Source organism: Piliocolobus tephrosceles, chromosome 16, assembly GCF_002776525.5.
Source record: "Piliocolobus tephrosceles isolate RC106 chromosome 16, ASM277652v3, whole genome shotgun sequence".
NCBI lineage: Eukaryota > Metazoa > Chordata > Mammalia > Primates > Cercopithecidae > Piliocolobus > Piliocolobus tephrosceles.
In genome coordinates this window covers 62,922,350-62,939,508 of record NC_045449.1, presented here as the reverse complement: position 1 = coordinate 62,939,508, position 17,159 = coordinate 62,922,350, and the positions used below count along the sequence as shown (strand labels likewise).

The 17,159-nt window shown below is 39.5% G+C and overlaps 1 protein-coding gene across 2 annotated transcripts in view; it reads left to right on the top strand.

The window, feature by feature from the left end:
- The first annotated feature begins 12,415 nt into the window (after positions 1-12,415).
- ABCA5 (ATP binding cassette subfamily A member 5) overlaps positions 12,416-17,159 on the top strand; it is a 78,566-nt gene continuing 73,822 nt past the window's right edge. For both annotated transcript variants that reach the window (XM_023211951.1, XM_023211950.1), the window contains exon 1: positions 12,416-12,568. The gene's annotated coding sequence lies outside the window, so the exon portion shown is untranslated. The remainder of the gene's footprint in view (positions 12,569-17,159) is intronic.

The window sequence follows — 17,159 nt, the reverse complement described above, 5'->3', positions numbered from 1 at the left end:
TACAAGTTATATATTTCTACCTTTTAGTGGTATGTTAGTGGGAGATTACCTTGATACAATGGTGTCTCCAAGTCCTTTACCAAAGGACTGGCCCAGACAGGCTCACAGACCAAAGTAAGATGCTGAGATCACAGTTTATTGAGTCAATTTAAAGGGTACAGCAAGAATCAACAGGCAAGGGGGAAAGTAGGTTAATAATGTACTTAGGAAAGGGTGCAATTAGTATAGGATTGAATTAACTGAAGCCTATTCTATAAAATGTTTATATGTCCTCTCTTCTATTTTTCTGTATTCATTCTTCCTGCTAACATCGTGATTATAAGGACCAGAATTGCATATAAACAAGGAAGACTCAGCAGATGAGGGTGCCTAGAGCCAATTTATATTTTCTCTGCAAGAAAGACTCAGGGACTGGTCCTCCTGGCTACAATTGTGACTCGCCACTGTTACCTGTTGCGCACCCACGGATTTTATCTGTGTTGAGCAGAGGATACATGGAGCCAAAATGGGGCCTCATGAATATTTGGTGCCTTGGGTGTTTCATGAATATTTGGTGCTTACCCAGTCCTTCCATATCTTCTTGTTTATGCACTCAGTACACATATACTCTACTTATCTTATATCTAACATATCTATGTATCTCTTAATTAATTCTTCCTTTCTTTCATTTTCTAGTCCCTGAATTGAATATTCTCAAATGATATAGCAAATACACATGACAGGTGTCTTGAAATTTTTAACATGCATACTTCATTTTACAATTTCCAAAATTAATAATAACTGTAGCCTCCTCTCAAAAAATGGAATTTAGAAACAGAGTATGTTCGACCCTGACTTCCTCTTCTTTCATGTTATAGCATCTTAATTTTCTTGGTTATAATACATTATTTACATGTCAATACTTAGTTTCTCCAAAATTTTATTCAGTTTCCTTGTTCAATATTTCTTCTTATATCTTGTTTCTTCCTTTCAGATTCAATTTCCTTATTGAAGTACATCTGTCAGTCGTCGTTTCAGCCTATGTCTGTGAATGGTAAACTCTAGTGGTCTTTATCTGACAACTTTTCTCATCCTCATTTTGACAGTTTAGTTGAGAATAGAATTTCCCATAGCCCTTTAAAAATTGTATTTTAATCTTTCTTTTTACTAGTGGCAGTCCTATTGTCAATTTTATTTTTGTTTCCTCATAGGTAGACTATTGTTGTTGTTTGAGACAGGGTCTTACTCTGTCACTCAGGCTGGCATGCAGTGGCATGATCATGGCTCACTGTAGCCTTGATTTCCCAGACTCAAGTGATCCCCCTGTTCAGCCTCCCAAGTAACTGGGATGACAGACATGGGCCACCAAGCCCAGCTAATTTTTTAAATTATTCATTTTGGGGACACCATGTTGCCCAGGCTGGTCTTGAACTCCTGGGCTCAAGTGATACTCCTGCCTCCGCCTTCCAAAGTGTTGGATTATAGGCGTGAGGTACTATAGGTGTGTTTTCTTTCTTGTTTTGCTCTTAGGAATTGTTTTTCTTGTTTTGGTGCTCTTTAATTTTAATTAGAAGTGTTCTGATATTGATTTCTTTTAAAACATGTATCCTGTTAAGGACTTACTGCATTCTGGTTCAAGTCTATCTTCATATCTCACACATTCTCTGCTATCTTCTCTTTGAATCAGGCCTACCCTCCATTTTCTTTCTTTTCTTTCTTTTTAGAACTTCTCTTAAATATGTGTTAGGTCTTGTTATTGTATTATAAGGATATAACTTCACTTTTATACTCTCCATTTTTTAATCCTCAGTATAATTTCCTCAGATTTATTTTCCAATTTAATAATTATCTCTTTCACTGTATCTAGTTCATCTATTTAACCCATCTGATGAGCTTTTTATTTTTAATAGAAAAAGCTCTATGACAGTAGGAAATTTGTATATCTTATTCATTACTTTATCTTTAGTACCCAGAACACTGCTAGAAATCTGCAGATGTTCAATAAGTATCAAAATTATTAATAAATCAATAAATTCCATTAAAAAAGGTTTATTTTATCTTATCTTTTTCTTTCATTTGATTTTTATTTTCCTTTATGTTTTTAATCATTTTATGGATTTTTCTTTGATAGTCACTTCCAGTTTTGTTTTGTTTTTTTAATTTTTTGGTAGAGATAGGGTCTCACTATGTTGCCCAGGCTGGTCTCAACTCTAGGCCTCAAGCAATCCTCCTGCCTTGGACTCCCAAAGTATTAGGATTACAAGTGTGAGTGACTATTCCTGGTGGTCAGGTTGCTTGGTTAACTCAAGTTCTTTGGGCACAGATTTTTCTTTTCTTTTTTTTTTTTTTTTTGAGATGGAGTCTCGCTCTGTCGCCCAGGCTGGAGTGCAGTGGCCGGATCTTGGCTCACTGCAAGCTCCACCTCCCGGATTTACACCATTCTCCTGCCTCAGCCTCCCAAATAGCTGGGACTACAGGCGCCCGCCACCTCGCCCAGCTAGTTTTTTCTATTTTTTAGTAGAGACGGGGTTTCACTGTGTTAGCCAGGATGGTCTCGATCTCCTGACCTCGTGATCTGCCCATCTTGGCCTCCCAAAGTGCTGGGATTACAGGCTTGAGCCACCGTGCCCGGCCGGGCACAGATTTTTCTATTTCTTGTGTCTTCTCATCTGCTTTTTGGTAGATTGTTTCTTTGTGTGGTGTGCAAATTTTATTGAGAGCTCACTTTTACTGAAGGCCATTTATTCTGTGGGATTCTTTTGTTTCCTGAATTGTGCATATGTCCTCATCAAGGATTCTTATACTTGCTTCTATAGGGCCTGGCTGTTTCTCTGTTTTTAAGCTTAGGATTCTCTTTTCAAATGATAAGGTAAAACTGGATTTCCATTGGCAGAGGCTTTCAATATTCACAGGAACCTTTACTCTCACCCCTACTCATCCTAGACTTCTAAGGCTTCAAAAAGTGAAAACCTCTTTAGGGTTCTAGTTTATGCAGGAATGTTAGCTCCAGATCCTCATAAGTGGCTTCAGGACCACATCTTTTAGTCCCAAATGGGGTTAAAACCTCAGCTCCTGGACCTTATTATTGTGGCTTTGAATTTCTTCTTCAGTTCTGGTATCTGAAGTCTTTGCTGTCTCTGTTTTTTTTTTTTTTTTATTTTATTTTATTTTATTTTTTTTGTTGAGACGGAGTCTTGCTCTGTCGCCCAGGCTGGAGTGCAGTGGCAGGATCTCAGCTCACTGCAAGCTCCGCCTCCCGGGTTAACGCCATTCTCCTGCCTCAGCCTCCCGAGTAGCTGGGACTACAGGCGCCCGCCACCTCGCCCGGCTAGCTTTTTGTATTTTTAGTAGAGACGGGATTTCATCGTGTTAGCCAGGATGGTCTCGATCTCCTGACCTCGTAATCCGCCCGTCTCGGCCTCCCAAAGTGCTAGGATTACAGGCTTGAGCCACCGCGCCCGGCCTAAAATACTTATACTCTATTCATTATTTCTATATATTTGGAGAAGGCAGGAGTCTCATGCCATGGGAAAAAAGGGAAAATGCAAAAAAGATGATTTGATTTTACAGGTTTTGCTAATGAATTTAATCCAACTTACACATGAGACTATCATTAAGAATCACCATATCATTTTGTTATTCTTAAGAGTTTTTTGCAATAGTCTTATGGATATTACCATTAAACCCAATTCAATAAATAATAATGTGCAAAATATTTCAGGATATACAGATGACTAAGATAGTCTCTGCATTCAAGAGGCAAACATCGTATAGTACAGAGATTAAGTAAATTTCATAAATAATCACAATGCAGGAAGCCTAATTGCTATGGAGATGCATATAGCTCTTCAGAATAATACATTACATGTATTATCAAACAAATTACTAAAATTGTTAGAAGAATGAAAAAGAAATCAGAAGAAGGTATTTTCAAGTAATAGTAACAGGAAAAACTTCATGACAGTGGTACTAGTTGAAATGTGCCTTGAAGAATGACTAGGATTTCTGAAAATAAAATCTATGAGGGAGGGGTCGGAAGGGAGGTAGTGACTTTTCCAAGTAGAAAGAAAAGCATTGGCTTAAACAAGGAGCTAGGAGGGTGGAGGGCCTCCAATAAGGAACAAGTAACCAAATTTTCCAGGTTAGGATGTTAGAAAAGCAGTATTATTAGAAAGTAAAAATAAAGAAATGTAAAAAAACAATGGGGTATGGGGGTTGGTACAAGATGGGCATAAATTAAAGCTAATTTAATTTAAAATTTTTTACTGTCATATTTATCTAAAGAGAAAAGATAATGTTGGCTTAATTTTTAAGGATAAATTTAAAAACCAGGATCACTTACATTTTAGGTTGGGCAAGTTTCTTCTTCTCAATGACCTGATCCTCTGATTGGTTATACAGTTTCCAGGAAGGTAAACTGAATCAGCATTTTGGTCTCTCAGGCATACAAGTACCATCTAGTGGCAAAGGAAGGCAACCACAAGAATGAAATTATACAGGAAACATTTGCTTGTTTATTTTGAATTTTATGTATATTATGATTAATAACAGAAGGCCATGTTCTACTTCAATAGGGAAATAAAGTACCCTTTAATCAAACATTGCTTGGTTATTGGTTTAAAAGAATGTGAGATCAGATAAAAATGGAGTATAAAGAGCTTATTAAATATGAAATGTTTGAAAATTTTATAAGAACTTAGTATCAAATTATATTTTGGAAATGAAACTTAAGGATCTACTTGAGTTTAAAGAGAGAGAGAGAAAAAAAGAAACTTCATGTAAATGAGGAAGAGGCAGAAATACTGAAGGTAACTATTTCTTTTTTTTTCTGAGATGGAGTTTCGCTCTTGTTGCCCAGGCTGGAGTGCAATGGCACGATCTCCGCTCACCGCAACCTCCGCCTCCCAGTTTCAAGCAATTCTCCAGCCTCAGCCTCTGGAGTAGCTGGGATTACAGGCATGCGCCACCACACCCAGCTAATTTTGTATTTTTGGTAGAGACAGGGTTTCCCCATGTTGGTCAGGCTGGTCTCGACCTCCCGACCTCAGGTGATCCGCCCTCTTCGGCCTTCCAAAGTGCTGGGATGACAGGCGTGAGCCACTGCGCCTGACGAAGGTAACTATTCTTTTGGAATTTTCTCTGCTTTCACTTTGCCTAACTCCTACTTAGCTTTCAAATCTTTAGATATGTCTTCCTCTAAACAATGTTCCTTGACACCCCAGCTCTATATTACATGAATGACTAATATCCTTCTAGGGACCACTATTCCCATGATGCTACTGACCACACTTCTTTGTCACTTCCCATTTTATAGCCCTCATTAAAATCGATAATCCTAAATAGCTAGTGCCATGTCTGTTTCATCCACTGTTCTATCCCAAAGGCTTAGGATAGTACCTGACACATCATAGGTAATTCACAAATATTTATAGAATGAATGGACAGATTAATGAAGAAAGAGAATAACTGTGATGAAAATGTTCAAGGTACAAATATCGAAAGCTAGTATCAGTAAAGTTTAAATAAGAAAACAAAAAGTTTTCAGAAGATTATTAGTTGAAAAAACTTTTTTCTTGTACATTGATTCCCTACAGGACATCCATTTATTTATAATTTCTGGTATTTTATAGTTTTCAGAGTACTTCTCTTTATCCTGGTGAAGAAAATAATAGTTCACAGCTCACGTATCATTACAGAGATCAAATAAAAGGTTACACATAAAGCATAGAGAAGAATACACAGCACATATTATATGCTCAACAGTTGGATTTTATTATTTCCTATACCTCATCTCATAAATTCCTTGAAGCAGCACAGAGTCAAAGAAGGAAGCTATTTTAGATTTCTGTTTTACAAATTAGGAAACTACCGATTATGTGATTATGGAAACTAACCATGAGTAATATATGATCAAGGAGTCATATCAGTTACTAAGTTTCTAAATCCACAACATCTAAGTAATAGTTTATTGTCCCTTCTATGGCATCATGTTGCTTGCTTAGAGAGACAGGAGAGAAGAAAGGACATGTGGATGCTAAATAAGCACAGCATTGCAATGCAGGGAAGGAAAATAAATTATAAAAATGTACTAGCTTTTCTCTTGCTTCCCTAACAAGTTGCCACAGTCTTTAGTGATTTAAAACAACACAGATGTATTATTACAGTTCTGTAGGTTAGAAGTCCAACACAGGCTGGGCACAGTGGCTCATGCCTGTAATCCCAGAACTTTGGGAGGCTGATGCAGGAGAATGGCTTGAACCCAGGCATTCAACACCAGCCTGGACAACACAGTAAGACCCCAAACTCTACAGAAAATTAAAAAATTAGCTGAGTGGGTGTCATGCACCTATAGTTCCGGCTACTCAGGATGCTGAGGCAGGAGAATCGCTTGAACCCAGAAAACTGGGGCTGCAGTGAGCTATGATTTCCTCACTGCACTCCAGCCTAGGTGACAGAGTGAGAACCTGTTTCAAAAACAAACAAACAAACAAACAGACAAACAAACAGAAGTCCAACACACAGATCTCTCTGTGATAAGGTCAAGATGTTCCTAGGGCTCTCTGGGTTCTAGGGGATAATCTGTTTCCCAGCCTTTTCCAATGTCTAGAGGCCGTCCACATCCCTTCCTCCATCTTCACTGCCAGCAGTGGTGAATTGAGTGCTCCCATCACATAATTCTAGTCTCTTCTGCCTCTCTTTCCTACTTTTAAGAACCTTTGTGATTATATTGCATCCACTGAGATAATCAAGGAAAATCTCTCTATTTTAAGATCAGCTAATTAGTAACCTTAATTCCATCTCCAATCTTAAATCCATTTCTCCACATAAATATTCACAGGTTCCAGGGATTAGGAGGAGCGGGGGTGGGGGTCATTATTCTGTCTATTCCAGGGGAATAGTGGCAAGGGGATGAAAGGGAGGAGAAAGGCAGGGCAGTATTTTCAAATGGAAGTGTTAGAAATGTAACTTCAGGCTATCCTCACATTGATCTTTGCAGACACTAAAACCTCTGGATGATTTTCACATGGTTAAGCTAGAACCCATCCCACTTTGTACTTGTACTATTGTATTTTTCAACTTGAATGTAGAAATTTTCATACATGTCTGTGAAATTTTATCTTTCAGGTTTTAGCTCACAGTTCAAATTGTTAAAATAATTTTGTTTCCTGGTTCTGTCTTCAGTCATATCTTCTATGCTATGTAGTTTTTGTTTCACCTGTTGATTTGACCAGAATGATTTCTTCACCTACGTAATTTATGAAAAATATGAACAAAAATCGGGGTAGAGTTATCCAACTAATTTTGAATTTACCTAATCATAATTAAATCAGGCCCCTATTTTAGGCTCATCCACAAAGATATGAAAGACTGGATTAAATGCTTTCCTGAAATTAATTTATATCATGGCTATAAAATTCCATCTTCTCTCAAAGATCAAATAAAGAAGTGTGCTGTGACTTTTCTTAGTTTAGTCAGTCTGGTTCCAAGTGACCACCAAATTCTAATACATTAAACTACGGACTCTGGAATTTTACTTTTCTGTTCTACAGTTTTCAGTGTCTACCTTTTTACCATTTTTTAAGCAAGTGATCTATCATCTTTTTCATTTTTAAACTTTTCTGAACTCACCAGCAACGGATCTTAGGTTACTTGTAAACAGCTGTGGGATGTAATTTGTCCCTGGAAACATGAACTTATTTGAAACAGATACGTGTTTTCTTACTACCTCCTCACCTACCTCAAGTTTCAGTTCTCTTTGTATGTTGTTTCACCTTTACCAACGTAAAGTCCATTTTCTTTACTGAAAAGGGAAATGAAAGAAAAATTGAGTCAAGTTTCTCTTTAATGTTTACATTATTCTCTTAGGTAAATTACAAACTTTGTGTTTATAAAAATTTATGAAGGTTTATTTCTCTCTGTCCTCTATTATAATTCTTCACTCTAATTAAACCAGTCTTCCCATTTTTCCCTCTTGATGTTACCAGGTAACTCTAGTTCTCAATGATTTCTCTATAGCATTTTATAATTTGCACTACATAATTTAACAGTGGAAGAAATATTATCTTCCTTGTTAATGCTTTTATAGTTTTTTTTTTAAAAACTCTCAGAACAATTGTTGATTTCTTTACCTTTTTTCATTTGATTAACCTAAAAAGTTGGGAGATTTTACCACACTGAATAAATACTTGTTGGTTAGTTAAGTTTTAAATATCAAATTTGGCTATACATTCTTCATATATCAGTCTCTTTGACTAATTTTTCAGTTTGGAGAAACAAAAAGGGTAAAATACTTAAAATTCTTTTTGTTGTAATAAAAACAATAGTAATAATAATAATATTAGGAGTAATAATAACAATCAAACTAAAACTACCTTTAGAAGTCATTCTCTTCTCCAACCCCTCCCCTGTAACCCTCCAACAATTATCAATTAATCATATTACTGAGCTATTTAATAACAATTTCAGCCACATTTGATATGCTAGTTTGGAACTCTATTTATTGGTAAAGCTGCTTGATTCCCTACCTACTTTGTCAACCAAGCCTAAATTTCTTTATTTGTTTTAACTCATTCTAGACAAACATACCAATCTGAAATACCAAATACTGAATCTAAACTCTGAATATACAAACCACATCATTTCCCTTGAAACCTTTTTTAACCTTGTAGAAATGTTAAATGTTTAAAAACAAATAAGTGTTTAATAATCATAGATTTTAAAAAATAGTCATGTAACTTTCAATGTATTATAATCATGCAAATTAATGTACTAAATTGATAGTAAAAAAGGTGCTGTAACAATTTAACAATTTTACTCTTAATTTTGGCAAAAATAGCATAAAGACTCCATTAAATAAGGCTTTGATGTCTAGCAAATTAAAAAGTAGCACAAATAAAATTCACTGTTCACCAGCAGGAGGAGGGTAGGTTGTAGGTTCATATCTAGGGTAGCAAGTCTTATTCTCTTACTCTACATTAAATTCTGTCAAAATTCTGGTTCACCGTTAATTTTGCACAGCTAGGCAACTTGTTAAATCTCAATCTACAACTCCCATGATGATGTATTCCCATCTGATTTATTTGTCTAAGAAACGTATTAATGAGATTTGGGGATTAGGGTTGCCACCATGGCAACCCATCAGTATGGCTTGTTGTCTTTCCTAGATACGGAAGCTCAGAAAGGAACATCTTCCCTGAAGCTGCTTACTTAGTACTGGGGCCTGGTAACTATGGAAATTTAGATTGAGATCATATGGCTACATTGTTTACAAGGTACAAATGGTTTGATAAATAACCTGTTCAAACAGACAGTAAAATATGTCAGGGTCCCTACATCAATTTCTAGCAATTTTTTTATTAATAGGTCTTATTTAGTTTCCCTCTGTTAAATTATTCTTACAACTGCATTACATTTGTATTAGTCTGTTCTCACACAGCTATAAGGACATACCCAAGACTAGGTAATTTATAAAGAAAAGAGGTTTAATTGACTCAGTTTCACATGGTGACGGAAGCCTCAGGAAACTTACAATCATGGTGGAAGGCACCTCTTCACAGGGCAGCAGGAGAGAGAATGAGTGCTGAGTGAAGGGGGAAGCCCCTTATAAAATCATCAGATCCTGTGAGAACTCACCCACTATCATGAGAACAGCATGGGGAAAACTGTCCCCAGGATTAAATTGTCTCCACCTGGTCACCTTTGACATGTGGGAAATATTACAATTCAAGGTGAGATTGGTTGGGGACACAGAGCCAAACAATATCACCATCATAATTTTGTCATTCATCCTATAAGGGGAATTTGATATCTTCCCTTTAATGAGTAGGTAGACTTTGTTGAGTGGGTGGTGACATTTTGTGGGGGAAATGAAAATATTTGCATATTCTTGCTTATTACATATGCTTTCTCATTGGTAGCATTAATAATATTTACTGTATACTATGATGCATAGGACTTGGAAATTTAAATTGGTATAAGAAGAAGCTTTCGGCTGGGTGCTGTGGCTCAGGCCCGTAATCCCAGTACTTTTGGAGGCCAAGGACAGAGAATCACTTGAGCCCAGGAGCTTGATACCAACCTGGGCAACATGGCAAAACCCTGTCTCTATAACAAAACACAAAAACTAGTCTGTGTGGTGGCATGCACCTGTAGTTCCGGCTACTTAGGAGGCCGAGGTGGAAGGATCGCTTGGGCCTGGGAGGTAGACATTGCCATGAGCTGCGATCACAGCGCTGCACTCCAGGCTGGGTGACAGAGCAAACAAAAAAAAAAAAAAAAAAAAAGGAAAAAAAGAAAAAGAAAAAGACAAGAAAAAGCTCTTAACCTCAGACTATTTACAATTTAATTGAAGAGATGGTACATAAACAAAATTATGTGAACAAGATGGTAGTATATATGCAGTTGGGAGGACAGCGAGATCATTTTGTCCAGGGTGATGAGATTTTTGGAGAATTGGGTTTTGGTCATGTCATTTTGAAGCAAGAGTAAAAGCATAAGCAGGCAGAATGAATGACAGAGAACATTACAAGGATAAGAAATGTAAGAAAGAAATGCCTAGAATAGTTGTAGAAATGAGTAGACTTCTGAAGTTAAGGCAGGTTAAGGGTACTAGTGAGAAGTGCTGGGGTGAAAGTATGGTTCAGTAACATTTTAACCAAGTTTATCTTTGACGTATATTTCTTTACTTGGCCCCAAATCCTAGGCCATTGAGAATTTGTAACTAAAACGTTCTAGATGTTTCAAAAAGGGACAGAATATATCATGAATAGTTTTCATTATATGGCTTCTTTAGTTTCCTAGTGTAGTTTCTTGAACATTCTTATCTCCCTTTCTCCCACCCCCACTGCTAGACCTTTTAATCCGGGGGTCCCCATTCCCCAGGCCAAGGACTGCTACTGGGATCTGTGGCCCGTGAGGAACCAAGCGGCAGAGCAGGAGGTAAGTGGAGGGCAAGTGAGTGAAGCTTTTAGCTGTATTTACAGGCGCCCCCCATGGCTGGTATTAGGGCCTGAATTCTGTCTCCTGTCAGATCAGCAGTGGCATTAGATTGTCATAGGAGTAAGAACCCTATTGTGAACTGCACGTGAGGGATCTAGATTGTGTGCCCCTTAGGAGAATCTAATGCCCGATGATCTGTCACTGTCTCCCATCAGCCCCAGATGAGACTGCCTAGTTGCAAGAAAACGAGCTCGCGGCTCCCACTGATGCTACATTACGGTGAGTTGTATAATTATTTCATTATATATTACAAGGTAGTAATAGTAGCAATAAAGTGCACAGTACACATAATGTGCTTGAATGATCCCCAAACCATCCTCCCTCCCCCGGAAAAAACTGTCTTCCATGAAACTGGTCCCTGGTGCTGAAAAGGTTGGGGACCGCTGTTTTAATCATCAAGGATTCTGACGAACCTCTTTGAATTTTCTATTTAATTCATATTCCATAAGTAACACTTGATTCCTTGTCCCCCCCCAAAAAAAATTTAGAAAGCAGAATGTATGTTGGGGAGATCTGGTTTAAATTCGAGAAGCAGAGAAAACAAAGACAAGTAAAAAAAAAAAAAGTGATGTACACAGGATTGACAGAATAAAAAATGCAAGGGAATGTGACTATACAGAAATCTGGAGAGGAAAATACGTAATGTCAGTGTTAATAACTTTTGAACCCATTTAGGTCACTTTGAGTAACGAAACTCAAAACACTAGATTATATTTTTAGCAAAGTAAGTGCGGTATTCAGTCTCTCACAGATGCCATGTGTCTCAGGCCATTTGGAAAATTCAGCATCTGCCGCATTCCCAGACTTTGATGAGGACACTCCGCGAACTACAAGCACCCTCCATGGGAGGACGTCCCAGGTCGGGGTGTGAGGGCGAATGAGGAGGCTGGGGAGGGGAGGCAAGAGTTAGGGAAACGGGACCACAGAACTCCAGATGCTCTGGCGGGAGGAAGAGGGGCTGCGGAGGACTCAAAACGCGCTCAGAGAGGCCCATCCAAATGCCAGGAGACAGATCGCAAGGATGCTTAAGAGGAGACGTGACTGGGCCAGGCAGATGAGGAGAGGGCAGTGGGCCAAGGTCACCCGCTAAGAGGCGGCAGGTTTACCACTGAGACCCGAGCCCAAGGTTTTTGCCCGCGCCTCTAGAAAGAGCGTGGCGAAATCCCGGAGATCCCAGGCGTAGAAGGCCCTGGGGAACAGCTACGAGGCCCGAATCTTGTGGCTCAGGGGCCCTGGGCAGCCGCGCGCCACCGCTCGCCACCGCTCGCCCCACCCTCAGGCGCGCTCCTCTTCCGGGCGCGATGCTTGCCTGCGTGGGCCGGGACGCGCAGGGCCGAGCGTCTGAGACGCGCCCGTACGAGGAGCAGCGTTTTCTAGAAGCCCCGCCCTCAGGTGCGCTCTGCAGGAGGCGGGGCGCGACTTCCGCGCCGCGAGCCTCCCTAGCTGGCCGGCGCGCTGCCCGCTCTGCCTGCGCCAGGAGCGCGCGGGTGCGCGCGGCCGCGCCCTCTCACAGATGCCAGCTCGGTCACCCGCACTGAGTCAACAGACTGAGCGCGTCCAGGCCTGACAGCGCTGCGGATCTGGCCCTGAGGTGAGGAGGGCGTCGCGGGCGTCGGCGCATGAGGCAAGCCTGGGACAGCCGTCCCTTGGGGAGTTGTGGGGTCGAGGAGGGACTGGCCAGCGAGGGGCGGCGGGGAGGGAAGGGGAGTTCGGCGTCTGAGGTGTGGGGTGAAGCGGGCTCGGAAGCGGGCAGAGGCGGCGAGCTGAGGGGAACAGACCTCTCTCGGCTCCCGGGAAGCGCGGGTTGCCAACCTGGGGGATGCGGTGGGAGCGCCCAGGATTCGGACGTGAGGGGTCGCGGCCCTGGGGCAGGGTCTCCGCGAGGCTCACCCGGGACCGGGTCCGGCCGTGGGACATCGGGACGCTGCCTTTGCCTGGACGCTGTCGTTCCACCCTCAGCGGCGTCAGGGAGAGAAGGAAAACAAATATTGGTGTAAATTTCCTTCTGAACAGCTGGGTAATGAGCGCTTGCTCTTCCCTGCGAGGTTACGCGCGGGTCATTACCTTGTGTAAAAGGAGTTTCAGTGAGAAGAAAATGCGCACATCTCATGACACAGTTTGGGAGGGAAGTTCCCTGATGCTAAAACACAAATAGGAGCTCCAGGCATGGAAATTGGATCGGAAAGCTGGGCAGGCTGGAGCTATTAAACTGAAGGAGGGTTTCCCCTGGGCTCCTTAGGCTTTGATTTACGTTTTAGATAAATAAGTCCGAAAATAATGAAGATAATAACCGCGTTTACTTTCTACGAGGGCGTTCTGAAGGAATCTAAGGGAAGAAAAGTATTTGCTGGACTACAGCTTTGAGCCAGGCTCGGTGTTAGCTCTTTTAATTCTGACAGCATCCCTGTAGGGTTGGAGGGGGCTACTGCAGTTGGGCAGATGTGGAGAATGGGCCTCAAAGAGGTTAAGCCACTTATTAAGGTCTCAACTAGTAAAGGATGGAGTCGGGATGCCAGACTCCAATTCTGGTGCTTTATCCACTATATTTTGTGTTTGCCTGAAGAGCAATATTGTATGTGTTTTAGGGAAGATTCCATAAGGGGGAACATTATAAGGGCAGTTAGGGCTTTGTGGGTATTTGTGTTAAAATCAAACTAAAGAGGCGTTAATCTTTGAATATGCCCTGTTTGAGTGTATTTCCTTTCAAACAGATTTAGTGTAAGGAAAACTTACATTCACTATAATAGCAAATTTATTAGTACATTCCATGTTTATTCCATGTCTTTTATTTTTTTATTTTACATTCCATGTTTATTCCATGTCTTTTTATTCCATGTATTTTTATTTTTAAAGAGACAGGGTCTTGGGCTGGAGTGCCGTGGTGCGATCAAAGTTCACTGCAGCCCTGAACGTCTGGGCTCAAGGGATCCTGCTGAATAACTGGGGCTATAGGCGTGTGTCATGCGTCCAGCTAATTTTTTATTTGTTTTTCAGAGATGAAGTCTTGCCATATTGCCCAGGCTGGTTTGTTGCATGTCTTTTACATTCCAGATACTATATTATGTGCCAAGAGTACCGATATGAATACAATTTATAATCTCTGTCCTTGAGTTTAGTTGAGAGGGTGATTGTATAAAATAATTTTATGATATCTTACTAAGTCATGACTTTCCTGGTATGTAAATTAGCTGGATTAAAAATAGTTTTAAGGGCAAGCTTTTAGGAACCTATTATGTATAAGAAAATTTATTGGATGACTTGTCCTTTGTGTACCATTGCACTGGTATTTTCTCCTTTAGCAAGAAACACTGTCATAAAATTTAGGTTAAATTATATTGACAACTAGCATTTTTTTTTTTTTTTGAGACAGGGTCTCATTCTGTCACCCAGGATGAAGTGCAGTGGCAGGATCTTGGCTCACTGCAGCCTCGACCTCCCAGGCTTAAGTGATCCTCCCATCTCAGCCTCCTGAGTAGCTGGGACCGCGGTTATGTGCCCCTACACCTGGCTATTTTTTTTTTTTTTTCGTGGAGACAGTGTTTCTCTATGTTGCCCAGGTAGATCTTGAACTCTTGGGCTCAGGCCATCCTCCCACTGGGATTGCCACGTGAGCCACTGCACCTGACTGCATTTTGTTTTATTATTGCACCACCTTTCAGTAAATTTTAAAGTGATAGGGAAGATGAGAGCATTTATAATTTATCCCTTTTTAAGTTAAAAGGCATATTTTATAGTGCTTTTATTTTATTGATTGAGAAGCAAATGATGTAGCTAGGCAGGCGTTTATTTCATGTGCCGGATATGTTCCTAATTTCTCATTCCAAAAAAAATCTTAGTTTTAAAGTATAGCTAATACCAGATGGCATTTAAGTTCTTGTGGCTCAGAGTTGTAATGAAATCAATCTTCCAGTTTAAGCTGAAATGGCACATTGTTGAAATGTATAATATTACTTTGTGGTGGATTTTGGAAATCTCTTTTAATTGCTTCAGTTTTCTCAGTAAAGTAGGATTCAAGGTCATAATCTGAGGGTGTTCCTACAGAGGGAAGCTTTGGAGATTTGGGGACTGAGAGAGTGATGGACTAGTTAAATATGTGATTGCTAGGAAATTAAACATGACTCGTAGGTGTGAAAACTACAGTAGAGGACAGATATGAGTGCACAAATTAGGGTGTCTAATTTTGGATATCAGAAACTTCATAATCCATTCCCAATGCCTGCCTTTACCGTGTTATCTAGAACATACATTCGCATCCCTTGCTCCAGTTCACTTTGCCTTATGCTTCTGCCATATGGCAGGTATCCCTGTTCTTCACAAAAGTCAAGCCCTTTTGTTTGGGAGTCTAGCTTTACCCTTCTTTTATTTCTCCTGGAAATTCCATTCCACTCCTTTCCAAGCTCTTTCTCTCGTATCACATTACATTAAATTTTATCTCTCTGCAATGTTAGTGACAGTATCTAACTTTATTTTTTTTTGCCTCGTAATGTTGGATGCATAAATCCTTCGGTAAATGTTAAGTGAATATGCCACTTTTCTCACTTCCCCTCTTCTTCCTTTCTGCAGGAGTTGGCCAACTCTTTTTGTAAAGTGCCACATAGTAAATATTTTAGGTTTGCAGACGGTATGGTCTCTGTCTCAGTAACTTTACTGTTGTAGCACAAAAGCAGTCATAGATAATACATAAATGAATGAGCATGGCTGTATTCCAATAACACTGTATTTATAGACATTGAAATTTGAATTTCACATAATTTTTGCATGTCACAAGATATTATTCTTTTTTTTCAACCATTTAAAAATGTAGAAACAGTGTTCCTCCTGGGCTGTGCTGAATAGACTGAGGATTGGATTTAGCCCCCACCTCTTTCATCATAGTTTGCACATCCTTGATCTTTAAGGACTCTTAGGAAGCCTTAATAAAGGAATCTAAAGGAATCTGTGGTAAGATGATACTGGTTATGATATTTATATTGGTGGTAGAGAAACAAAGATAAATAAGACAGTGTTGTTTTTTTCATCGAGGATCTCATGGTCAAGTTCAAGATGAAAATATGTACATAGATAATGGTGACAGGGTATAGTTACTGCAGTTACAGTTATATTTACTGGGTATAGAGGTAAAACACAGGAGTGATAATCAGCTCCATGTCAATTTAATAATGACATTTAGGCAATGTGATTAAAAATTGAGCTTAGTTGAGCATAAAATTTGAGGATGGTCACACAGGAGGACACAGACTCCTAAAGGATGGGGTAAATGCTCCAAAGTGGAGAGGTTTGAGGGTCCTTTATATAGGCAAGGCCTGGGGATGCTTAACAGGGTTACCTCATTTTTCATACAAGGTTAGTGCATAGTTAGAGCAATTCAATTAGTTATAGGCAGTGTTTCTGTTTTGGGGAAGGGTATATTTAACATTTCACATTAAGGATGTAATGGTCAAAGGGTCTTTTATCACAGTCAAGGGGTCTTTTATCCCTGGCACCATCTTGTCTGAGCTAGGAACAAGAAAATAAGGAAGGAATTTCATATATAACAAAAAGTCAGTAATTAAGAGGTCAAGCTTCATGACCCAGTCTCCAAAATCAACCTTGCTCAGTGCCAAACAACGTTTAGAACCCCCAAGTAGACAGACTATCCATTTTCTGTTACATCTGCTTAGGTGGATGTGAAGTAACCTCTAACAGTCATTTGTTGGAGGTAGGGAATGTATTTTCAGCTGGCCTTTCTGGAAATCTTTTAAGGATACTAAGAAGGTGACTGATCACGTTTCTTATCAGGATGGCTCTAAACATCAGGATGACTCAACTTACTTATTTTATAGGGTATAATCTTAATTCAATTCTCACAGAAATAAACATGGATATGTTTTTAAATGATGTCTCTATGAAAATAATTTTAAAATTTTAAAGTTATTTTACCTGCTACATAATAAATGGATTGTTTATTCCACAGATATTTAGTACCTCCTCTGCTGTGCAGTGAGTTGTTTTACTAACTAAAAATATTTGGAGATAATGGTATCATTAGATAAGTGATGGATTTTGCGGGGGAGGCGGGGGAAGAGAGAGGCTCTTCCAAGGAAAGCACTGCTTTTAACAAAGGCAGTAAGTATAATAGTAGGACTACCTTAAAATTTTAAAAAATACTTTATAGCTTTCAAATTTCTTATTTTAATTAAACT